General features: G+C 46.6%; 1 pseudogene across 1 annotated transcript; it reads left to right on the forward strand.

Moving 5' to 3' along the window:
- The first annotated feature begins 2,879 nt into the window (after window positions 1–2,879).
- LOC108582690 lies at window positions 2,880–9,293 on the forward strand (annotated as a pseudogene). The gene is made up of 2 exons (XR_001896461.3): window positions 2,880–3,355; window positions 7,182–9,293. The product of XR_001896461.3 is annotated as a tropomyosin alpha-3 chain pseudogene (transcript).
- The last annotated feature ends 16,232 nt before the right edge of the window (window positions 9,294–25,525 follow it).

Consider the following 25,525-nt stretch of genomic DNA (forward strand, 5'->3'; position numbering starts at 1 on the left):
GACAGGTTCTCACTTTGTTGTCCAGGCTGGTCTTGAGCTCCCGGCCTCAAATGATTCTCCCACCTCGGCCTCAAAAAGTGCTACGACTACAGAGGAGAGCCACTGTGCCTGGCCTAAGGACGCTTGAACGTAAATTCTGTTTCTCCAGTGAAGTTCAAGTTGGCAGTCTCAATTCATTCCTCCACGTGAAGATCTTCTGCTCGCAACCCGGCAGTAGGCACCAGTTTTCTTTCCCTTGGAACACTGGATTAGCAAGCTTGGACCTGCCCCTTCCCGCAACCACACTTCTGGCTAGCTTGCTCTGCCTACAGGTAGCATCACATGTCATGGCCTGTAGACCTGGCCTTTGCCTCAGTGCAGAATGCCAGGGCATGTCCGCTGGTTGAGTTTATCATTGAGCACAAAGGGCTCACAGAGTGCTGAGATATAGTCCATGCAGCCTTTGTCAGACCATAACATGTGGCCTCCCAGTGCAAACAATATCATAAGTTTTCTTTAAACTCCTGTGTCAGCTGCTACAGAAAGGAAAGGCCTGCTCATGATAGGAGTCAGGGAAAGGTAGCAACTGCTGAGTCAGAATGACAGACTTAAAGGGCTTAGCAGATGAGGCACTGTAGCTGAGGTCCCTCATTTACTTTATTTATTTAGAAACAGGGTCTTGCTCTGTCACCAGGCTGGAATGTAGTGGTGCGGTCACTGCTCACTGCAGCCTTGACCTCCTGGGCTCAAACGATCCTCCTTCCTCAGCCTCCCAAGTAGCTGTGACCACAGTCACGTGCCACCATGCTCTGCTAATTTTTAATTTTTTTGTAGGGATGGGGTCTCACTATGTTGCCCAGGCTGGTCTTGAACTCCTTGGCTCGAGCAGTTTGCCCACCTCAGTCTCCCAAAGTGCTGGGATTACAGGCGTGAACCACTGCAGCTGGCCCTCATATACTTTAGTTATTAGCTTTCTCCTGGTTGTGGAAAAGTTATGCCAGGCCCAAGGAGGAGAAGAGGAGAAAATAAAAACAAAGGAAGGTGCTGGGTGTGTGGCAAGCAATTGTGTATTTGTGATTGTTTCCCCTTTCTTTGCTAATAAGCAGAACTATAGTAGGAAAAACTCCCTTAAGATAGTGAGATACTGGGTGTGGTGGCTTATGCCTGTAATTCCAGCGTTTTGGGAGGACAGGGTGGGAGGATTGCTAGAACCCAGGAGTTTGAGACCAGCCTGGGCAACATGGCAAGGTCCCATCTCTGTATCAAATATATATATATGTGTGTGTGTGTATATATATGTATAAACACACACACATATGTACATATATACACATACACACACACACACACACATATATATATACACTTTTAAGATAGCGAGGGAGTTGACTTCTGTGGAAACCAGTATGGATCATATCAGATTTTTTTTTTTTTTTTTGAGGTGGAATCTGACTCTGTCACCCAGACTGGAGTGCAATGGTGCGATCTCGGTTCACTGCAACCTCCGCCTCCCGAGTTCAAGTGATTCTCCTGCCTCAGCTTCCTGAGTAGCTAAGATTATAGGCGCGCGCCACCATGCCTGGCTAATCTTTGTATTTTTAGTAGAGACGGGGTTTCACCATGTTGGTCAGGCTGGTCTCTCAAACTCCTGACCTCGTGATCCGCCCGCCTCGGCCTCCCAAAGTGCTGGGATTACAGGTTTAAGCCACCGCACCCGGCCCATATCAGATTGTTTGCTATTCTTTTGGTTTTCCAGAGAAGAATGCAGTACAGTGGGGAGAACCCCAGGGAGAACTCAGTTAATAGAAGAGAGCTTTGCCTTTCTTATCTGTAAACTGGGAGTTATACACACAGATTTATTGTAGGATTAGATTACAGAACCCCCAGACTCAGTGTTTGTCCATAAATGGGAGGTTTAGTTTTAGATTTTTTGAGGAAGGAACAACAAAATTTCTTTAAAAGCCCTTTGAAGGTTTAGCAATGTTGTTATTGTCAGAATGCTCTTGCTGTATCTTTACAAAGCTCTTCCTTCTGTGGTTTAAACATAGTTGCTCCCTTTCTCATGCTCAGGCTCACTCACAGCCACAGGTGTGTCCCCAAACAGGATCCGTTTCTGGTGGAAAGGGCCTGATGCAGCAATAAGAAAAAAAAAAACATGACCGGGCACGGTGGCTCAAGCCTGTAATCCCAGCACTTTGGGAGGCCGAGATGGGCGGATCACGAGGTCAGGAGATCGAGACCATCCTGGCTAACACGTTGAAACCCCGTCTCTACTAAAAAAAGAAAACAAACAAAAAAAAAACTAGCCAGGTGACGTGGCAGGCGCCTATAGTCCCAGCTACTCGGGAGGCTGAGGCAGGAGAATGGCGTGAACCTGGGAGGCGGAGCTTGCAGTGAGCTGAGATCCGGCCACTGCACTCCAGCCTGGGCGAGAGAGCCAGACTCCGTCTCAAAAAAAAAGAAAAAAAAAACATGCCTATTTAGGGTTATATCCAGAATCTCAACTCTGAAGAGAGGAAGGATTTATTAATTCCTACGAGCCTAAGGAATTACTTCTTCAGCCAGAAAGCAGAGGTTCGAGTAGGGATGCTGGCACTGTACAGTAAGAGCAAGAGCTTTTATCTGAAGGGGTGGGGGGCTTGTGCAAAAGGGGGAAAAAAAAGGAGCGCATTTTATATTCTTTTTTTTTTTTTTTTTTGAGACGGAGTCTCACTCTGTTGCCCAGCCTGGAGTGTAATGGCATGACCTCGGCTCACTGCAATCTCTGCCTCCCAGGTTCAAGCAATTCTCCTGCCTCGGCCTCCCTAGTAGCTAGGATCACAGGTGTGTGCCACCATGCCTGGCTAATTTTTTTGTATTTTTAGTAGAGACAGGGTTTCACCATGTTAGCCAGGCTGGTCTCGAACTTCTGACCTCAAATGATCTGCCCGCCTCAGCCTCCTGAAGTGTTGGGATTACAGACATGAGCCACTGCACCCGGTCTGGGCTTAGTATTCTAATCTGGAAACTGGACATTATAATTTCAGAGGGTTTCGTAGGGGTTATATAAAAGAGCAGGCTATCCATGTTACCACATTTTCTTCTATCAAAGTGCTCATTGTCCAGTTGATGGACTGGTATCTATGCCATCAAGGTCAGGGGCAATGGGGGGTGCCTCATGGGCATGAATGTGGATGAGTCAGCCCGCACGCCCATGCTCTGTGCACTCCTTCACCCCCAGCAGCTGCCACTGGACAGCCCTCAGGCCTAGGATGGGCACATCAGTGTTGCAGTCCTCCCTCAGCACAGCCCTACACCCAGACCTTGGCCTGCTTGAATGAAGAGCCTTGGAGTTCCCCGTACCCAGGGTTTGGTCTGAGGGGAAGTACAGGATCTGGTAAGTCCCTTGGCCTTGCTTCATGCGTAGGGGTAGCACCAGGTGAGGGCCAGAGCAGGATCCTCTAAAGCACAGGCGGGCAGGGGCCTTTGTTGCCTGGAGCTAAGAGTGGTACTGGCTGGGAAGACATAATGCAATAGCATCTAAATTGCCCCTGTTTGACAGGGGCTGAACTAGACCTCCAAGTTCCTAGACTCTGAAAGTGGATCCCAATGGGGACACTGAATGTTCAGCTGAAACACTGCCTTGAATTTATGCAGTAGCCAGAGTTTGGCAGGGGACTGTCTGTGCCCTTCCCGTGGGAGCCTGCTGAGGCTCCTGTGGTCACTCCCCTTCCCAAGGCTACCCAGGGCAAGAACCCAAAGGGCACTTTATAGAACAGCAGATATAAAATGCATTTTGGACTGTCCCTCAGTTATTCTGTGACCCTGGATTTCTGCTAAGGGAAGAGAGTTATCCTCAAGGAGTTAAACACACTTCAAGAGGAGGTGAGAGTTCTGCCCTGAGGCAGGGTGTGAAGCCCCTAAGCCCCTTCCTCCATGATTAATGAGCTAAGCGTAGGCATTCAGAAGAGTGGAAGGTGCAAGGTGCTCAGATTTATAAAGATTAACACCTACAGGCCGGGCGTGGGCGCGGTGGTTCATGCCTGTAATCCCAGCACTTTGGGAGGCTGAGGAGGGTGGATCATCCAAAGTCAGGAGTTCAAAACCAGCCTGGTCAACATGGTAAAACCCCATCTCTGCTAAAAATACAAAAATTAGCCGGGCGTGGTGGTGCGTGCTTGTAGTCCCAGCTACTTGGGAGGCTGAGGCAGGAGAATCGCTTGAACCTGGGAGGGGAGGTTGCAGAGAGCAGCCTGGGGAACAGAGCAAAGCTCCGTCTCAAAAAAAAAAAAAAGAAAAAGAAAAAGAAAAGAAAAAATTAACACCTACTGTCTTAGATGGTTTTCTAAGGATCACAGATCCACAGAGACTGGAGGCAAATTTGTTACAACAATTAAGGAATTGGGAAAAGGAATGCTATTTAATTCCTCTTGGGACAAACAGTCTTCACCCAATAGACTCACCAAGGACAGCAACATGAGTTCTGATGGAAAATCTAAACAAACTACATACTTAACAATTTTATGTCTTGTTTCCTGATAGATTTGACCCTCAATGGTCCTATTCTTAATTACTTAATCCTTGACATAAAAGAGGGAACAAATAATGGTAGTGATCACTTTATCAATAGGCAGAAACTATGAAGTATTTCTACAACACCTTTCCTTCCATCCCTCAACCTAGTCTTCTCTTAAAATAACATTTTCCCTTTCCTTCCTCCTTCCCACCCTCCCTTCCTCTCTCTCTTCTCTCTCTCTCTCTTTCTCCCTTCCCTCCCTCCCTCCCTCCCTCCCTTCCTTCCTTCCTTCCTTCCTTCCTTCCTTCCTTCCTTCCTTCCTTCTGCAGTGGCATGATCTTGGCTCACTGCAACCTCCACCTCCCAGGTTCAAGTGATTCTTATGCCTCAGCCTCAGGGATTACAGGCACCCACCACCACGCCTGGCTAATTTTTATATTTTTAGTAGAGATGGGGTTTCACCATGTTGGCCAGGATGGTCAGAATAACAACATTTTCTTAGGAAGTTTTTTTTTTTTTTTTGACAAATTCCTGTCTTGGTTAATTTTATGTCCATTTAGTGCCAGCCATTTTTCGAGTTTCACCAGCAGTGGTAGAAAACACACAAAGCTCTCCTTGTTTTTGGTTTCCAGTCCATCTTGCCCCCTTTCCCATCCTTTCCTTCCCGCCGCACCCCCTCCCCCCAGCTCTTCCTTCGCTAGTCTCCTTTCCCAGGCTGCTCAAAGTACCTTGCCTCTGAGGTTCTATGGCATCCTCGCTTCTTTCCATCACAGCTCTTGTCACCCTAGATTGTAATTATCCCCTTCCTTGCCTACCACACCGGAATAGGGGTTCAAGTAAGGGACACAGCTAACTTATTCTGTATCTTCAGCACCTAGCATGACATATAATAAAGGCCCAATAGTGTTTTTTAAAATTTTTTACTTTTTTAGAGACGGCATTTCGTTCTGTCACCCAGGCTGGAGTGCAGCAGCACAATCACAGTTCACTGTAGCCTTGAACTCCTGGGCTCAAGTGATCCTCCTGCCTCAGCCTCTCAAGTAGCTGGAATTACAGTTGTGCACTACCATACCTGGCTAAGTTTTAAATTTTTTGTAGCAATGAGGTCTTGCTGTGTTGCCTAAGCTTGAGTGCAGTGGTATGATCACAGCCAACTACTTAAAAATTTTTTTTTTTAGATGGAGTCTCGCTCTGTTGCCCAGGCTGGAGTGCAGTGGCATGATCTGCAAGCTCCGCCTCCTGGGTTCACACCATTCTCCTGCCTCGGCCTCCCTAGTAGCTGGGGTTGCAGGCACCTGCCACCACGCCTGGCTAATTTTTTTTGTATGTTTAGTAGAGACTGGGTTTCACCATCTCGTCCTAGCCAGGATGGTCTCGATTTCCTGACCTTGTGATCCGCCCGCCTCAGCCTTCCAAAGTGCTGGGATTACAGGCATGAGCCACCGCACCTGGCTAAAACATTTTTTTTTAGAGATGGGGTCTTACTGTGTTGCCCAGGCTCAGCTTGAACTCCTGGCCTCAAACGACTTACCTACCTCAGTCTTCCAAAGCACTGGGATTACAGACATGAGCCACTACACCTGGCCAAGATGCAATAACTGAACATAATTTAAATGAGTATGCACCATCTCCAGGCAGCCACCCTTCTTCCTACATTTCTGAGGGTTGGGAGCTGGATTCTCTGTCCACCAGAACTATAGGGAACTATGCAATGACTAGAAAAGAGACTTTTGGCTCATCTCTACTGGTTAGAACCAGAGTCCTGGGTCTTACTGCACACTATGCTACCTAAAAATGGGTAAATAGGCCGGGTGCGGTGGCTCACTCCTGTAATCCTAGCACTTTGGAGGCCAAGGAGGGCAGATCACGAGATCAAGAGATCGAGACCATCCTGGCCAACATGGTGAAACCCTGTCTACTAAAAATACAAAAATTAGCTGGGCGTGGTAGCGCATGCCTGTAGTCCCAGCTACTTGGGAGACTGAGGCAGGAGAATTGCTTGAACCCAGGAGGCGGAGGTTGCAGTGAGCTGAGATCCTCTGAGATCTCACTGCACTCCAGCCTGGTGACAGAGCGAGACTCCATCTCAAAAAAAAAAAAGGGTCGGGGGGTAAATAATACCACATTGTGGGCTATGAAGTGGATCTATTTAAGGATGTGTGTATGTTGGGGTGGGGGTGGAAGATTGGGGCGCAACAGCATACAACAGACATCAGTCTCGTAGCCCGCTCACAGACGGGCGAGCGGGACAGTCACGTTTCCCTGTGTGGGCCAGGGTAAACCAGAACTTCAGCCATCAATATCAACAGCAGATACTTCATGGATGCCCTCCTGTCAGATGTGAGCTGGGGTCAGAAAGAAGTCAGCAGGCATTTTTAAATCCCAGCTCTGGCACCTCATGCATCTATCGGTTCCCGGTCATGACCCACCTAAGTTCTTTGAGCATCATTTACCTTATCTGAAAAATGGAGCTAATTATGCCCACACCTCAGGGTTGCTGAAAGGGGTAAGTATGATAACATATGTAAAGCACCTGGCGAAGTGCCTGTCCCATAACAGGAGTCCAGAAATAGTAGCCTTTGCTGCTAGGTAATGGAGATAAAAAATGGTAACAATGAGTTCATAATATACATACGAAGATTTAAAAAACCAACACAAAGTTTGCATATGCCGAGTTTTAAAGAAGGTGTGCTGATCATTGCTTCAGGAATGCAGCGACCGGAGCACGGTTAATATAAATACAATGCGAGTCACTGTGTGGGCACCATGGCTGGGATCACCACCATCCAGGCGGTGAAGCGCAAGATTCAGGTTCTGCAGCAGCAGGCAGATGATGCAGAGGAGCGAGCTGAGCGCCTCCAGCGAGAAGTTGAGGGAGAAAGGCGTGCCCGGGATCAGGGAGAGGCTGAGGTGGTCTCCTTGAACCGTAGGATCCAGCTGGTTGAAGAGGAGCTGGACCATGCTCAGGAGCGCCTGGCCACTGCCTTGCAAAAGCTGGAAGAATTGGAAAAAGCTGCTGATGAGAGTGAGTGAGGTATGAAGGTTATTGAAAACCGGGCCTTAAAAGATGAAGAAAAGATGGAACTCCAGGAAATCCAACTCAAAGAAGCTAAGCACATTGCAGAAGAGGCAGATAGGAAGTATGAAGAGGTGGCCTATAAGTTACTGATCATTGAAGGAGACTTGGAATGCACAGAGGAATGAGCTGAGCTGGCAGAGTCCCGTTGCCGAGAGATGGATGAGCAAATTAGACTGATGGACCAGAACCTGAAGTGTCTGAGTGCTGCTGAAGAAAAATACTCTCAAAAAGAAGACAAATATAAGGAAGAGATCAAGATTCTTAGTGATAAACTCAAGGAGGCAGAGACCTGTGCTGAGTTTGCAGAGAGATCGGTAGCCAAGCTATAAAAGACAATTGATGACTTGGAAGATAAACTGAAATGCACCAAAGAGGAACACCTCTGTACACAAAGGATGCTGGACCAGACTCTGCTTGACCTGAATGAGATGTAGAACACCCCGGTCCCACCCTGCTGCTGCTCCTCCCTCTGACCCAGACTCTGCCTGAGGCCAGCCTGCCCGAAGCTGCCCTTTAACTGAGGCCTGATCTTTAACTGGAAGGCTGCTTTCTCCTTTTGCCTCCCCCTCCTTCCCTGTGTCTTTTTCGCCAAACTGTCTCTGCCTCTTCCCGGAGATTCCAGCTGGGCTAGAGGCTGAGCACCTTTGGAAACAACATTTAAGGGAATGTGAGCACAATGCATAATGTCTTTAAAAAGCAGGTGGTGATGTACACATTTTGTCATTACTTTTTTTGTGGTTTTGTAGCAACATTTGTAAAACATTCCAAATAATTCCACAGCCCTGCAGCAGCAATCGAATCCCTTTCTCACTTTTGGAAGGTGACTTTTCACCTTAGTGCATGCATATTCCCCTCTCCATAGAGGAGAGGAAAAGGTATAGGCCTGCCTTACTGAGAGCCAAGCAGAGCCCGGGGAGACTCCCCTGTGGGAAGCCTCATTGCTCTGTACAAAGTACTAGCCAAACCAGAAAGGTGATTCCAGGAGGAGTTAGTCAAACAACAACAAGAACAAAAAATGTGCTGTTCACGTTTTCAGCTTTAAGATATCGTTGGATAATGTTATTTCTATTTTTTATTTTTTTCATTAGAAGTGAGCAAATTAAGGTGGTAAGACCTCTGAGACCAAAATTTTGTCCCATCTTTACCCCCTCTCAACTGCTTACAGAATGGATCTTGTCTCCCTTATGTTGAGGTGACCACGTAATTGCTTTCCTGCCTCCTTGAAAGAAAGAGATTGTGTTTTTGCCACTGATTTAAACCATGTGAAACTCATTACCCTTTTCTGGGTTTGAAGCTGCTGTCTCTAGAAGTGCCATCTCATTGTGCTTTGTGTCAGTCAGTGCTGGAGAAATCTTGAATAGCTTATGTACAAAACTTAAAATTTCATATTATTTTGAAACTTTGCTTCTTTGGGTTTGTGGCAGCCTGGCCACCCCATCTGGCTGTGACAGCCTTGGTAGTCCGTGGGCTGGCAGTTTGTTGATCTTTTAAAATTTCTTTCCCTACCCAGTCCCCATTTTCTAGTAAGGTTTCTAGGAGATCTGTTGGGTGTACATCCTGCAGCTTATTGGCTTAAAATGTACTCTCCTTTCATGTGGTCTCTTTGGGGTCGATTGGGAGAAAGAGAAATCAATAGTGCGACTGTTTTAATACTGAATATTGATAAGTGACTTTTTGAAATAAAGAACCAGTCCCTCCAAAATATACACACACACACACACACACACACACACACACACACACACAAAATGCAAGCCCACCTAGATAATTTTAAATATTCTGGTAGCCACATTAGAAAGGTTAAAAGTCCAGGTGAGGTTTCTTAAAAATTAAAATTGTATAAATAAAAATATTAAAAGAAAGTGAAATTGATTTTGATAATATTTTATCAAGTCCAATATCTCTAAGGTATTATTTCAACATGTAATCAATATAAAGATCATTTAAGAGATACAAGACTAAGTCTTCAAAATCCAGTGTGTCTGGCCAGGCGAGGTGGCTCGTGCCTGTAATCCCAGCACTTTGGGAGGCTGAGGCAGGCAGATCACCTGAGATCAGGAGTTCAAGAGCAGCCTGGCCAACATGGTGAAACCCCGTCCCTACTGAAAAATACAAAAATTGATTGGTGTGTTCCTGTGGTCCCAGCTACTCCGGAGGCTGACCCAGAAGAATCATTTGAACCTGGGAAGTGGAGATTGCAGTGAGCCAAGGTCGCACCACTGCACTCCAGCCTAGGTGACGGAGTGAGACTTCATTTCAAAAAATTGAAAAAACAACCACCACCACCACCAAAAAAAACCAGTGTGTCTGGAGAAAGAATTGTTTCTGAAAAAATGAAAGGGAAAGAAAGAAAAGAAAAGAAGAAAAGAAAATCCAGTGTGTTTGTTTTACATTTGCAGCAATCTGAGTTCAGATGTGAAATTTTCATCAGAGATACTTCATCTGTATTTGGATTTCATAAAATTTGCAGTAGAAAAAGTAGATTCACAAAACCAAGCTGCTCCAAATGTGGTCACACAATTTCTAGTCAGAGTTAAGGATCAGTCTTAAAGTTAATTAAAATTAAATTAAATAAATTCCAAATCGTGACACTAGCCACATTTCAAGTGTTCAGTAGTTACCTGGAACTAGCCGTTATTTCCTGGGCTAGTCCTTGGCAAGTGGGCAGGAGCCTTGAATGATTGGATATGAGGAAAGGAGTAGGGAAAGGCAGGTGGAATAGCCAGAGAGCTGGCATGCAGCTGGCGTGAGCCTGGGACAATGTGGAAGCCAGTTTGATTATCGGACCAACAAGCTGAGGCTGATGAGTCAGGGTAGAGTCAAATCGGGAAGGGTTTGGACCTCAGGTTATGAGGTTAGCATTTTATTCTGTCGTTAAACAGTAACCACTGGAGTATTTCTTTTCTCTCTCTCTCTTTTTTTTTCTTTTTCTTTCTTTCTTTCTTTTTTTTTTTTAAGATAGAGATCTGTCACCCAGGCTGGAGGGCAGTGGTGCCATCTTGGCTCACTGCAACCTCTGTCTCCTGGGTTCAAGCGATTCTCCTGCCTCAGCTTCCCGAGTAGCTGGGATACAGGCATGTGCCACCACGCCTGGCTAATTTTCGTATTTTTAGTAGAGACAGGGTTTCCCCATGTTGGCCAGGCTAGTCTCAAACTCCTGACCTCAAGTGATCTGCCTGCCTCAGCCTCCCAAAGTGCTGGGATTACAGGCATGAGCCGCCACGCCCAGCCAACTGGAATATTTCTGAGCAAGGGGCAGGCAATGTGAGCACTGTTTTAGGTTAAGTGTCTGGCACCAGTGCCTGTGAGGGCATGGAGAAAAAAGAGACACCATCCAGTGAGAGCAGGTTGGAGATGGCTGCAGTGGTTCAGGTATGTGGTGAAAGCACCTGACTAGCATGTGAGCCAATAGAACCATTCAGAGACTTTATAAAGCCATACTCCAAAGGACTTAGAAACCAGCCAGGCTGTTTAGAGATAGCTCTTTAGAGGAAAGAGCCAGAGAGGGCAGGAAGCTTGGGGCCTACATGTCTGGGAGACTGGGTGGACACTGAAAAGTTCAGCGAACCAGGGTGATTCTGTTGGTTAGGACATGACTCCCTAAGACAGATAACTGAACCCAGACCCTGGAATCTGTATTTTTTTTAAATGGGTTTTTAAAAAGTAAATGTAAAATGTGTAACACCCACCCCACCCTCTGAATCACAGTGACCCTGGACTTTGCCCTGAGTCTCTGAGTTTGTTGAGAAACGCTCCTTTGTTCTAGGGAACTCTTTGAGGTGCTGGGTCCAAATGGCATTCGAATTAAAGGCGCTTCATACTCAGCAGTGAGGGAAAAAGGCTAAAAGGCAACCCCTGGGCTCTCTGGCTTGCTATTTCTTACCCCGACACCTTCCCTGGAAAATGCATTACTTCTAATGTGAATTTAGGTTTTGCTGTGCCTCATGGAAGAGGTTCTGCTGGGGAAATTGCTCCTCCCCTTCCCCTCAGCTTCCCTAATCTTCCACTCCCCTGAGTCTCGCAATGTACAGTCACCGCGCGCAGACAGTCCGGGTCAAAAGCAAGCCTCTTGGGACTCAGGCTGCTGGCACTCAGCGACTGACCCATGGACTGCGCTTTCTGTTATGTGAACCTAACACTGCCTTGTTCAGACATGTGAGGAGTGCCCGCCCTGGGTCGGGCACTGGGCTAGCTGCTGGGAGTAAGAGTTTATGGGGTGATCACAGTCAACCTGGGCGAGGCAAATGTGTCACCCAGGTCCTACAGTGCTAAGTGCTCTGTGCCATGATGGGGTCAGGGACAGCTGCCCAGGACTCTGAGAGTAAGAACCAGCCTGGAGCTTGGCATGAGTTTCAAAAGAAGAGGAAGAGGCTGGGCATGGTGGCTTATGCCTGTAATCCCAGCACTTTGGGAGGCCGAGGCGGGTGGATCACCTGAGGTCAGGAGTTGGAGACCAGCCTGGCTAACACGGCAAAACCCCGTCTCTATTAAAAATACAAAAATTAGCTGGGCATGGTGGCATGCACCTGTAGTCCCAGCTACTTGGGAGGCCGAGGATCCCTCGAACCTGGGAGGCAGCCGAGATGGGGTCATTGCATTCCCGCCTAGGCAACAGAGGGGAAGGAGGTCATTCTGGGCTGGGGAACCACGTGGGGTAGAGACACAGAGATGTGGAATAATAATGCAAAGATAATAAGATGATGATGGCGCTTGTTGTCTGCTGAGCTCTTGCTGCATGCTGGGCACCGTTCAAGGGCTTCTCATCTATTAGCCTTCTCCTCATCGCTCAGATGGAAAAACTGAGCTCTGAGCAGTAAAATGCACTTGTCCAAGGTCATACTCAAAGAATGGTGCGCATTCAAACCCATAAAAGCCTGACTCATGTCCACTTCTTTAAGCAGCGCAGATCTGCAAACCACTGAGCGGCCTATTGGGAGCACCGGGGAACCCCACACCGGTCTACAAAACATTAGGTTTTATTACGGTTTTGATGAGTGGACCAAAGTCATGAAGTGGGGGGGTGTTATGAGGTACTCCCTATTTCTCATTGGAATAAACTGGAAGAACTGAACTTGTAATTCTGTGCAGGACATGAAGGGGATACTTAAGGTATTGTCATGGCTCTGCCCAGCCTGCAGTATGGAGCCAGCAGTGTGCGGGCAGCCCCCGCCCCTCTCCCCCAGCCCCCAGCATGTCCCAGCAGCTTAGAGCCCCCTGGCTGGGTGGTTCTGGGCAGACGCTTCCTCCCGGAGCTGGCTGGGCACCGCTCCCAGACCCAGGCTTTTCTAGGTCAGGCAGTTCTATCTTCAGGCTGGCCCGAGGATACGGTTTGTGTAAACTGCAGACATTGCAGGCGTGCTGTGTAAACACAGACTATCTCCCACTGCAGCTTTTCCTTTGGGGAGGCTTCCCCTCCAGTTGGGATACTGGATTCCAACTTCTTATCAACTTGTGCTTCCTATTCTGATATAAGGAAGCTATTAAAGTCCCTTTCCTGGTATTGCCTTGACCCCATCAGGACTTAACTTGTGTAGAAGCAAATGTCCTTTAGAGGAGAAGTTTTACACACACCACCCAGCAACCCCCCAACCCATCTCCACCCCCCACACACCCTCCCACAATCCCCCACACCCCCACCCCTCCACCCCCACACCCCCCACCATCCATTACCCAGCCTCAAATCCTCCACTTTAAACAAACCTGCAGGAATTTGTTTTCAAAGCCTTAGGCCCTGAACATTTACTTTCTTTTTTTTTTTTTTTTTTTTTTTTTGAGACGGAGTCTCGCTCTGTAGCCCAGGCTGGAGTGCAGTGGCCGGATCTCAGCTCACTGCAAGCTCCGCCTCCCGGGTTCACGCCATTCTCCTGCCTCAGCCTCCCGAGTAGCTGGGACTACAGGCGCCCGCCACCTCGCCTGGCTAGTTTTTTGTATTTCTTAGTAGAGACGGGGTTTCACCGTGTTAGCCAGGATGGTCTCGATCTCCTGACCTCGTGATCCGCCCGTCTCGGCCTCCCAAAGTGCTAGGATTACAGGCTTGAGCCACCGCGCCCGGCCTGAACATTTACTTTCTACTCCAGCTAGTTAAAATGTGTTTTCTTGGCTTTTTGGCCCCTCCTTGATGGGTCCACTACTTCTTTCAGCTTCTTTAATCTTATTATATCTTTTTTTTTTTTTTTTTTTGAGACAGAGTCTTGCTCTGTCCCCTAAGCTGGAGTGCAGTGGCGAGATCTCAGCGCACTTCAACCTCCGCCTCCCGGGTTCAAATGATTCTCTTGCCTCAGCCTCCCAAGTAGCTGAAATTATAGGAGTGTGCTGCCATGCCAGGCTAATTTTTTGTATTTTTTTTTTTTTTTTTAGTAGAGACGGGGTTTTACCACATTAGCCAGGCTCGTCTCGAGCTCCTGACCTCAAGTGATCCGCCCATCTCAGCCTCCCAAAGTGCTGGGATTACAGGTGTGAGCCAATGCACCTGGCCTCATCTTCATTATTTATAAACTTTTTAGTCTTTTCAATGTCAGTCTACTCTTCACCGCCCCTAAATCAGGCCCTGCTCGACTATTTTTAAACGTTTCCTCACATTTCCCTGCTTCCTTCTTGCCCTTCTGACTGTGAGTCCTGTCCTCCATCCTCCTTTCTTTCTGAGTTTTGCTGAAGGGAGGAATATGTAGAGAAAGAAATGAGGAAAGACATTCCCTCAAGATCTAGCTTATAGACCAGATAATAATCTGAACATGCCCTGACCCCTCTAACTTTCATTTCTCTCCCTTTCATCTGAACTCCTGTGGAGCTCATGGTCTCTAGACACAATTCACTACTAGCAGTAGCTGGCCTCCAGGGTGGCCCCAATGTGACTTTATGCCTGGTATTCATGCATACAGGTCTGGTAGCATGCACCTGTAGTCCCAGCTGCTTGGGAGGCTGAGGCAGGAGGATTACTTGAGTCCTGGAGCTCTGGGCTATAGTGCACTATACCAACTGGGCGTCTGCAGTAAGTTCGGTATCAATAAGATGACCTCGCAGAAAGAAGGGACCACCAGGTTTCCCAAAGGCTTAATAATAAGGGCCCTGGCCAGGCGTGGTGGCTCACACCTGTAATCCCAGCACTTTGGGAGATGGAGGCGGGCAGATTACTTGAGGTCAGGAGTTTGAGACCAGTTGGGACAACATGGTGAAATCCTGTCTCTACTAAAAATACAAAAATTAGCTGAGTGTGGTGGTGCACACCTGTGATCCCAGCTACTCGGGAGGCTGAGGCATGAGATTTGCTTGAACCCAGGAGGCAGAGGTTGCAGTGATCTGAGATCATGCCATTGCACTCCAGCCTGGGCAACGAGAGTGACACTCTGTCACAAAATAATAATAATAATAATAATAATAATAATAATAATGATGATGTTCCCAATAAGGGCTCAATAGATGCCTGATGATCAGGTGCATCCCCTAGCTCAGTACTGTCATTCAACAGGTTGAATGATAGTGCCATTGTGGCACTTTTCACATGGAAAAATCTTAAAAGCTTTTCCCTGGCACAAGCAGAACTGCTGCCACACAGAGGCCCAGATAATGATACTGCATGAATAAATGTATTTTCTTAGCTAGAGTCATGAGGAATCGTACCCCGATGGGTTTACCCAAACAGGCTGCTACCAAATGTGAGGCCGGGGTTGGGTCACGGGATTTGACTTGTGGTCACTCATGTTCCTTGATCCTCTATGCTCCTATCCTGCCCATTCTGGGGTGCTCAGCTCTCATCCTGGACCCAGGGATATTAAAAGTCCCATTCCCTTTATTAGTCAGACACTTGCAGAAACCTCTGGCATCTATTTCACTTAACAGCACAGTCAGTCATGTTCCACATAAACATCAGCTCATTTCAGCTCCTGTCTCCTACTCTGGGAGTTGGAGCTTTGAGAACCTCGGAAAAAAGAGGATGAGGAGACTGTAAAATTGTGGAGTCCTTGTTTAAGAGGATCACTAGCTGGGTGGTGCCAGGGGGACCCCGATGGGATGGGTGCCCAGCAAACCCCAGCGGAGTAGGCTTCTTCGTGTCATTTTGCTCCAGTATTGACCTGAAAACTCCACAATTGCTTTTTTATCTTTCTTTCTTTTTTTCTTAGAGATGGACTGTTGCTGTGTTGCCCAGGCTGGCCTTAAACTCCTGGGCTCTTGCTCTACATATTCTCAGTCCAATAAAAAAAGAAAAAAAATATGGCAGGGCACAGTGGCTCACGCCTATAATCCCAGCACTTTAGGAGGCCAAGGCAGGACGATCACTTGAGGGCAGGAGTTCAAGACCAGCCTGAGCAACATGGTGAAACCCTGTCTCTACAAAAAAAAAATACGAAAATTAGCTGGGGATGGTGGTACATGCCTGTAGTCCCAGCTATTTGGGAGGCTGAGGGAGGAGGATCACTTGTGCCCAGGGAGATCGAAGCTGGGCTCTAGTAAGCTACGATTGTGCCACTGCACTCCAGCTTGGGTGACAGAGTGAGACTCTGTTTCAGTTAAAAAACAAACAAATAAATAATAATAAAAGAAAAGAGAAAAAAAAATTCCAGGGCTCAAGCTATCCTCCCATCTCAGCCTCCCAAGTAGCTGAGACCACAGGAATGCACCACTATGCCTGACTCTCCCCAGTTTTTTTGTTTGTTTTTTATTTTTTTTGAGATAGAGTTTTGCTCTGTCGTCCAGACTGAAGTGCAATGGCACAATCTCGGTTCACTGCAACCTCTGCCTCCCGAGTTTAAGTGATTCTCTTGCCTCAGCCTCCCAAGTAGCTGGGACTACAGGTGCCGCCAATACGCCAGGCTAATTTTTCTATTTTTAGTAGAGACAGGGTTTCACCATGTTGCACAGGCTGGTCTCAAACTCCTGACCTCAGGTGATCCACCCGCCTCGGCCTCCCAAAGTGCTGGGATTACAGGCATGAGCCACCACGCCCGGCAACAAGTTGTTTTTAAAATTCATTTTACCCAACATTTGTTGCGTCTTAACTACAGGAGAACCCAAGGCCCTAAGGATTAATATATCAAGGTCCCTGCTTTCCAACATGTTGACATCTAGTGAGGAAGAAAAGTGTAATATATATTTCAGATCATCCTGAGGACCTGGAGAGGGGAGGGAGAGGGCTGAGAGCAAGGGATGAGTATGGAAGTTAGTGGAGTCCGGGTTTCAAATTGGAAATTCATGGCCACAGCCACTTAAATGTGATCCTGGTGGCCTGCTCAGCCTTCTGCATCTGGAAGCAGGATGTCAGGCTGGATGGAAAGTGCTGCTTTTACATCCTGTTCCAAGGGCTTCCTGGAAAGACAGAAGAAAGAAAAAGAAAGCACAGGCACTTGAGTCCCAGCCCGCTTCTCTCCCTGGAGCAGTGACTCACCCTGGGAAACAGTCAGTAGAACCCACTAGAGCATCCTGAAACTTGACTTGTTTGTTTTGACCATGGCATGAGACTGGAATATGTCCTGGGGGCTGGCCTTTGGGAAGGGAGACAATAGCTCTACCAGGCTCCTCAACACCCTTCGAGATCCCAAGCACTCCACGGACTCCTGGTGCCTTAGTTGAGCAGAATTTATTGACTCAGTGCCCAGCACTGGAAACCTGGGGGGTGTTAGGCCCTGTGCTGGGAGCTGAGAATTTGAGCATGCTGAGGATCACATCCTTGGGGCAGGAGACTCAGGTTTACAAATTACTGCATGTCACAGACTTATGGGGTCACCGGAGCCAGTTGGAAGCGTAATTTAAAATCAGTGACTGCATCCAGGCACAGTGGCTCACGCCTGTAATCCCAGCACTTGGGAGGTCGAGGTGGGCAGATCACCTGAGGTCAGGAGTTCGAGACTAGCTTGGCCAACATGGCGAAACGCTGTCTCTACTAAACATACAAAAATTAGACAAGTGTGGTGGTGCATGCCTGTAATCCTAGCTACTTGGGAGGCTGAGGCAGGAGAATCGCTTGAACCCAGGAGGCAGAGGTTGCAGTGAACTGAGATCATGCCACTGCATTCCAGCCTGGGTGACAGAGTGAGACTCCGTTTCCAACAAACAAACAAAACAAAACAAAAAAACACCAAAAAATAAAATTGTTGACTGCCACTTTATTTTTTCTTTTTTTATTGCACTGAGAATATGCAGAGCGAGAGCCCAGGAATTTAACACCAGCCTGGGCAACATAGCAAGAGTCTGTCTCTGAGAAAAAAAGAAAAAGAAAAATAATTGTTGAGTTGTCAGGTCAATGCTGCAGCAAAATGATGCGAAGAAGCCTACTCAGTGACTGCCAGGATCCACTTGGCACTCCCAGTAGAGCCCCAGGGGGACTCCACATCCAGTTAGGATCCCAACGCCCCCCCCCACCCCCGCTTCCCAGCGAGGAGGGGCTTGAGCCTCCCCAGATGTATGCGTTTCCTGGGGCTGCCATAACAAAGAACCAAAAGCTGAGAGGCTTAAAACAACAGACATTTATTATCTCCCAGTTCTGGAGCCTCAAAGTCTAAATGCAAGGCGTCAGCTGGGCCGGCCGTACTCTCTCCGATGGCTCTGGGTTAAGAACGCTTCCTTGTCTCTTCCAGCTTCAGTTGCTGGCCAGCATCCTTGGCATCTCTATTCATATGACTCTCTCTTCCCCACATCTTCACACCACCTCCCCTCTGTATTTCTGTGTCCAAATTTCCTGTTCACCAGGACACTAATCGTATTAGATTAGGGCCCCCTGACCTCATTTTATTATTTTTCATATATATAATGAAAAAATAAATATTATAAATCTAATATAAACTATATTCATATTAATATAATTAATATATTATAAACGTAATATATAGCTTATATAAATATTATTTTTATATTATATGATGTATAAATGTTAAATTATAAATCTAATATAAACTATATTCATATTAATATAATTAATATATTATAAACATAATATATAGCTTATATAAATATTATTTTTATATTCTATTATGTATAAATGTTAAATTATAAATCTAATATAAACTGTATTCATATTAATATAATTAATATATTATAAACATAATATATAGCTTATATAAATATTATTTTTATATTCTATTATGTATAAATGTTAAATTTATATATAATACATGAATATATAACATATTTATGTTTATATTTTATTATATATTATATAAATAGATATTAAATAAAATATATTTAAACTATAAATATATAGTAAATAAATATATAACAATATGTACATATATGTGTGTATATATATTTATAAATATAATTGAGATAGTGTCTCACAGTGTTGCCCTGGTTGGTCTCAAACTCCTAGGCTGAAGTGATCCTCCTGCCACAGTCTCCCAAAGTGCTGGGATTACAGGCGTAAGCTGCTGCCCCCAGCCCTGACCCTCATTTTAACCTGATTACTTCTGTAAAGACCTTCTTTCCAGATAAGGCCCATTCTGAAGCAGTGGGCGTCAGGACTTCAGTGGATCCTTTTGTGAGTATGGGAGGGGGTCACAATTCAACCTGTAACGCCAGTCTTAATAAAACTATTCTTGGCAAGACCCGCAGCAACATAAAACTGTTGCCAAAAGTATGAACTGTGCAGCTAGAAGGACTTGGTTTCACACCAAATCCAAACGTCTTGGCAGTTTTCTGAACCTGGCACATCACGGGAGCCTCGGCCTTCTGGGTGTCCTCTAAGATAGGGACAATCGTGCTTCTCTCATAGTGCTTGTAGAAAGGGGTCACTACTGATATCTCTAGCTATCTAGCGCCTAGAATGTCAGGATCAATAAATATTTTGTTAAATATATTTATTTATTTATTTATTTATTTATTTATATTTATAGCCTTACTTTTTTTTTTTTTTTTTTTTGTGGTAAGAGATAAGGTCCCACTCTCTTACCTGGGCTAGAGTGCAGTGGTGTGATTATGGCTTACTGTAGCCCTGTAGCCTCAAACTCTTGGGCTGAAGTGATCCTCCTGTCTCAGCTTCTCGAGTAGCTGGGGCTGCAGGTGTATGTCACCCTGCCCAGCTAATTTTTAAATTTTATTGTAGAGGTGGAATCTCACTACGTTGCTGAGCTTAGTCTTGAACTCCTGGCCTCAAGTGAACCTTCTGCCTCAGCCTCCCAAAGCACTAGAATTACAGGTGTCAGCCACCACATCTGGCCTAGTCCTTTCCTTAAGAGGCACTCTCTGGGCAGAAAAGACAATACAGACCTAAACAAGAAATTATAATATATCATGATGTCATAAATAATGGAAATATCTACAAAATACAGTAGAAGTAGAAAGGAAGGCCTGGGGGACTTCCCAGAGGAGGCAACATCTGGAGAATGGTTTTAAAGGTTAAGCAAGAGTTTGGCAGGCATAGGCATGGAGGTGGGAAACAATAGGGCCCCTTCTAGCCATATAAGCAACCTGGCATTATAGGACTATAAAGTGCAAGAGAAGGAGAGGTGGGAGATGAAGTGGAAAGAGCAGGCAGGAAACAGATCATAAGTGACTTCAGGTGCTCTTCAAGTAAGCACAGGCTTTATTTTTCTCCTGCGGATGACGAGGAGGCATTTCAAAGCTTAGAAATATCAATCAAGTCCCAGAAGAAACGGATAACACACTCAATCTGGACAACCAAGGAGAGTTTAATAAATGGACCATGAATAAAGGTTTGAGAAAGGCTGGGCAAAGTGGCTCGCGCCTGTAATTCTAACTTTGGAAGGCCAAGGTGGGAGGATTGCTTGAGCCCTGGAGTTCGAGACCAGCCTGGGAAACATAGTGAGACCCTCATCTCTAAAAATTAAAACGAGAACAAAAAAACTGACCTGGGTGTTGTGGTACACACCTGTTGTCCCAGCTACTTGGGAAGCTGAGTTGGAAGGATCACTTGAACCCAGGGGGTCGAGGCTACAGTGAGCCATGATTGGGCAACTGTACTCTAGCCTAGGCAAGAGTGAGATCCTGTGTCAAAAAAACAAACAAATAAACAAAAAACAAAACAGTTGGGGGGTGGTGTGCAGGGGGATGGAGAAGTGATTAGGGAAACAACAAAGGGCGGCTCAGTGCCCCAGCAGAACCACAGCAGGGAACTCTTACTGTATCTAGGCTGGAAGCAGCAAGTGAAAAGAGTGAGAACCAGAATCCAGTGGCCACCTCATGGACATGCGCTTCGGTAGAGCAAGGCAGCCACTGACAACCCTAGGAGCTCAGGGGTTATATACACCAACCTCTTCCCACCTTCCAATCTTCCTGAACTAGTTGGAAGTCCAAGAGCAAAGAAGTCCAGGTGACAGAGTCTGTAGAAGCCAGCTACTAGGGCATCAGGATGGAGAGGGTGGAGATGGAGAGGGCATCTGGAGAAGCAAAGGAAGGCTGTCCAGCTCAGAGGTCTGCTGGTGGCTTGGCAGAGGCTGGGTGCAGGGAATTGGTAATAGCCTGACAAGAGAAGCTTTGATTCTGAACTCAAGCCTTTGAGAAGGTTTGGAAAGGTAAGGATGGAGCTACAAGAAATTTAGGAGGGAGAATTGACCACATAAGGATAGAAGATGAGTAAAAAGGAAGAGCCTGGAAGTCTAGAAGTTTAGGCTTTGGGTAAAGGCATGAGTGTTGATGCTGTCAATTCAGGAAGGGAAATCAAGAGAAAGAGAAGGTTTTCATTTTGCTAATGGGCATGGAGGCGAAGCTAGGGGAGAGTGTGATGCTAATAAGCTCAGTTTGGGACTTGTTGAGGAGCCAGAGACATCCTAATCAAGATGTCCACAGGCAGTTGGCAATGTAGGTCTACAACTGTACTGTCCAATACAGTAGCCACTAGCCACTTGTAGCTATTGATTTTTTTAATTTTTAATTTTTTTGTTTTCTTTGAGACGGAGTCTTGTTCTGTCTCCCAGGCTGAAATGCAGTGGCGTGATCTCGGTTTACTGCAACCCCTGCCTCCCGGGTTCAAGCAATTCTCCTGCCTCAGTCTCCTGAGTAGCTGGGCTCACAGGCACCCACCACCGTGCCCAGCTAATTTTTGTATTTTTAGGACAGATGAGGTTTCACCATGTTGGCCAGGGTGGTCTCGAACTCCTGACTTCGTGATCCACCTGCCTCAGCCTCCCAAAGTGTTGGGATTACAGGCGTGAGCTGGCCCTGTAGCTATTAAAATTAAAATTAAATAACGTCTAAAACTCAGTTCCTTAAACACACTAGCCACATTTCTTTTTCTTTTTTTTTTTTTTAATATATAGAGATGAGGTCTCACTATGTTGCCCAGGCTGGTCTCTACTTCCGGGCTCTCACTTCAACCTCCCAAAGTGCTGGGATTATAGGTGTGAGTCACCATGCCTGGCCATTAGCCACATTTCAAGTGCTCAGTAACCACATGTGGCTAGTGGCTACGATATTGGACAGCTCAGTTTATAGAACATTTTCATCATTACAGTAAGTTCTATTGCACAGCAGTCATCTAGAAGATTGGAGAGTAAGTGGGGCTGGAAAGGAGAGACTTGGACATCATCAACATATAAGGGTGGTTCACCATGATGGGATGAGTGAGGTCAGCTTGAAGAGCATGAAGAATGAGAAGAGAGATGGACTAAGAGTGAATTCTTTCATGTCCTTTGCAGGGACATGGATGAAGCTGGAAACCATTCTCAGCAAACTATCACAAGGACAGAAAATCAAATACTGCATGTTCTCACTCACAGGTAGGAATTGAACACTGAGAACACATGGATACAGGGCGGGGAACATCACACACCAAGGCCTGTCATAGGGGGAGGGATAGCATTAGGAGAAATACCTGATGTAAATGACAAGCTGATGGATGCAGCAAACCAACTTGTATCAAACCTGCACATTGTGCACATGTACCCTAGAACTTAAAGTATTGAAAGAAAAAAAAAAAAGAGTGAACTCTTGCAGAACACACACGTTTACTGGGCAGCTTGAGGAGCCGGCAAAGAAGACCAAGAAATAGCTATCAGATGAAGAATAAGAACTAGAATAGAGTCATGTTCCAGAAACCCAGGAAGAGCCATCAAGAAGGGAGAGGTGAGCAGTGTGAAATGTTGCAGATATAACAAAAAAAGGGGAGCAGGCAGACTGGCCCTCTTTTATAGAGCTGCAAATCCCAACATTTTGGGAGGCTGAGGTGGCCAGATCGCTTGAGCCCAGGAGTTCCAGACCAGCCTGAGCAACAGCGTACAACCTCATCTCTACAATACATATATACATACATACAAACTAGCTGGGAGTGGATGGCACACACCTGTAGTCTCAGTTATCCAGGAGGTGGAGGGAGGATCACCTGAGCCCCGGAGGTTGAGGCTGCAGTGAGCCATGATCATGCCACTCCAGCCTGGGTGACAGAGTAAGACCCTGTCTGGAAAAACAAACAAACAAACAAACAAAATGAATGTGGGGTGTCTCTTGCAGTTGACATTTGGCAGGACATTTGTGGAGAGAGCAGTTTAAATGAAACAGGGATGGGGCCAATTCCAGATTGCCCCAGATTAGGGAGTAGATGGGAGGAGAGCAAGAGACAACCACTGCCCAGAAGGCACAGAGAAGGGCTGAAAACAGATAGCGTGGTAGCAAACAGATAAAAGTGGTAGCTGAGGGCAGGGAAGGGAGGACCATAATTTTTTAAAAGATAGAAAAGGTGGCCAGGCGCAGTGGCTCATACCTGTAATCCCAGCACTTTGGGAGGTTGAGGCAAGCAGATGACCTGAGGTCAGGAGTTCAAGAGCAGCCTGGTCAACTTGGTGAAACCCTGTCTCTACTAAAAACACAAAAATTAGCCAGGCATGGTGGCAGGCCCCTGTAGTTCCAGCTACTCGGGAGGCTGAGGCAGGAGAATCACTTGAATCCGGGAGGCAGAGGTTGCAGTGAGCCAAGATTGTGCCACTGCACTCCAGTCTGGGTGACAGAGCAAGACTCTGTCTCAAAAAAATAAATAAAAATAAAAATAAATAAATAAATAAATTAAAAAAAATAAAGGATAGAAATGACTTTAGCATATTTACAGACCAAGAGAATAGGGGTGGGCAAGGTCAAAAAGGAGATAGGAGGAGAGCACACACAGTTGGAGGGGGTGGCCTTGAAGAGGAAAGAGATACATCACCCTCTAACACTGCAGATGAAGATGCATTTGTGGTGGGGGAGGTAGCAGTCAAGGCTGCCAGCTGCTTAGCTTAGCAAATGCATTGTCACCTGCCAAGAATGAGAGGAGTGAAGCCTTGGTCAGGAGCTTGAGAAGATGGGCTAATGTGTAAGAGCCGCAAAAAGAGCTGCCAAGTTCAAGAGGGGGATGAACAGTTTACGGACCCTAGTCGGATGGTGAGCCTTGGGAGTGTCCTGATGTGATGTCACAGTTATGTTTTGTGAAACGTAACGCAAATGGTCCCACACCTGGGGGACTTGAGGGAGAGTCTTCACACCAGGGTGGGAGGACCCGAAGACTGAAGGAGATGGAATTTGAAACTCCCTGTCTAAAGAAAGAAAGTGGAACTTGTGGAATAGTAAACAAAATCCTTGCAGGTGCTCCCGTTTTCATTTCCTTTGCATATCCTGGCTCAGTCATCTTCCTGCACCCTTCCAGATGTTGCCATTCCCAGGCAGAGAGCAGCAGGGGTGGGAACCGGAAAGTCCCTGTTGTGAAGCGTCTTGGGTGGATACACCGGCTCCTGTTCCGCCATCTGCTGCTCACGGAAGGAGATGCCTGCCGGAAGCAGAAGGAGGGGCTGGGGGTCTGGAAGGCTGAGCTTGAGTAGCAGGAACATTAGGGATGCTAAGACCCCTAGGGAGGTCTTGGTGGCTGGTGTCTCTGAGGGCCATCAGCTGGTGTCTCTTTGGCCGAAGCAGCCCAGGCAGGGATTGGGAAGGGTTGGGAGTGTGGACTCCAGAACCAGCCTGCCGAGGGCGAAACTCCAGTGCTGCCACTTACCATTCAAAGCTACAGGACCCGGGCGAGTGATTTAAAGCCTCTGTGACTCAGTTTCCCCAAGTGATTTAAAGCCTCTGTGACTCAGTTTCCCGATCTATAAAATGTGGATCATAATTGCTGATTTCTCATAGGGATGTTTTTGTGAGAATTAAATGAATTGAGAGGTGGGGACCCCAAACACCCAGTAAAGGTGGGTTATGATCCTTTAACTCATGGCTGAGTGCCTGCTACTGGGAATTCAGCTTGGGGTGTCTGAGTCAGAGGGGCCTGGCACTGAACCCTAGCCCTCCACCCAGACCACTCAGTACTCCCTTAAGATCCTAATGGGTGTGGAGTGTGCCTGCCCTTCCTTCCTTACCTTCCCTTCCTTCTCTTTCTTTTTCTTTTCTTTTCTTTTCCTTCCTTTTCTTTCTTTCTTTCTTTCTTTCTTTCTTTCTTTCTTTCTTTCTTTCTTTCTTTCTTTCTTTCTTTCTTTCTTTCTTTCTTTCTTTCTTTCCTTCCTTCCTTCCTTCCTTCCCCTTCCCCTTCCCCTTCCCCCTTCCCCTTCCCCCCTTCCCCCTCCTTCCCTTCCCTTCCCTTCCTTTCCCTTCTCTTCCCTTCCCTTCCCATCCCTCTTTCTTTCTTTTCTTTCCTTCCTGAGGCAGGGGTCTCAGTATGTTGCCCTGGCTGGTCTCAAACTCTATCCATCCTCGCTCTGTGCTGGCCTGGCCTACGCTTTCATTTCTGATACAGGCTAAGTGAAGACCTTAGCTTAGTCTGAGAGCCAAACGGGCCTGCCTAAAGTCAGAGTGGGGTGGACTCTCCCACCTGGTCACAGTCACGCTGGCCCCAGGCAGGGGCTGGCCTAGGGTGGAGTAATGCAGAATAGATGCTGTCTACAGGAAGCTCAATGCCTAAGAGGAAAGGCATTAATATAAATATGTTATATATTCATGTTTTATGTATAAATTTAATGGCCGGGCTCAGTGACTCACGCCTGTAATCCCAGCACTTTGGGAGGCCGAGGCAGACAGATCACGAGGTCAAGAGAATGAGACCATCCTGGCCAACACGATGAAACCCCATTTCTACT

This window comes from Papio anubis, chromosome 17, assembly GCF_008728515.1.
Source record: "Papio anubis isolate 15944 chromosome 17, Panubis1.0, whole genome shotgun sequence".
In the NCBI taxonomy this organism is placed as follows: Eukaryota; Metazoa; Chordata; class Mammalia; order Primates; family Cercopithecidae; genus Papio; species Papio anubis.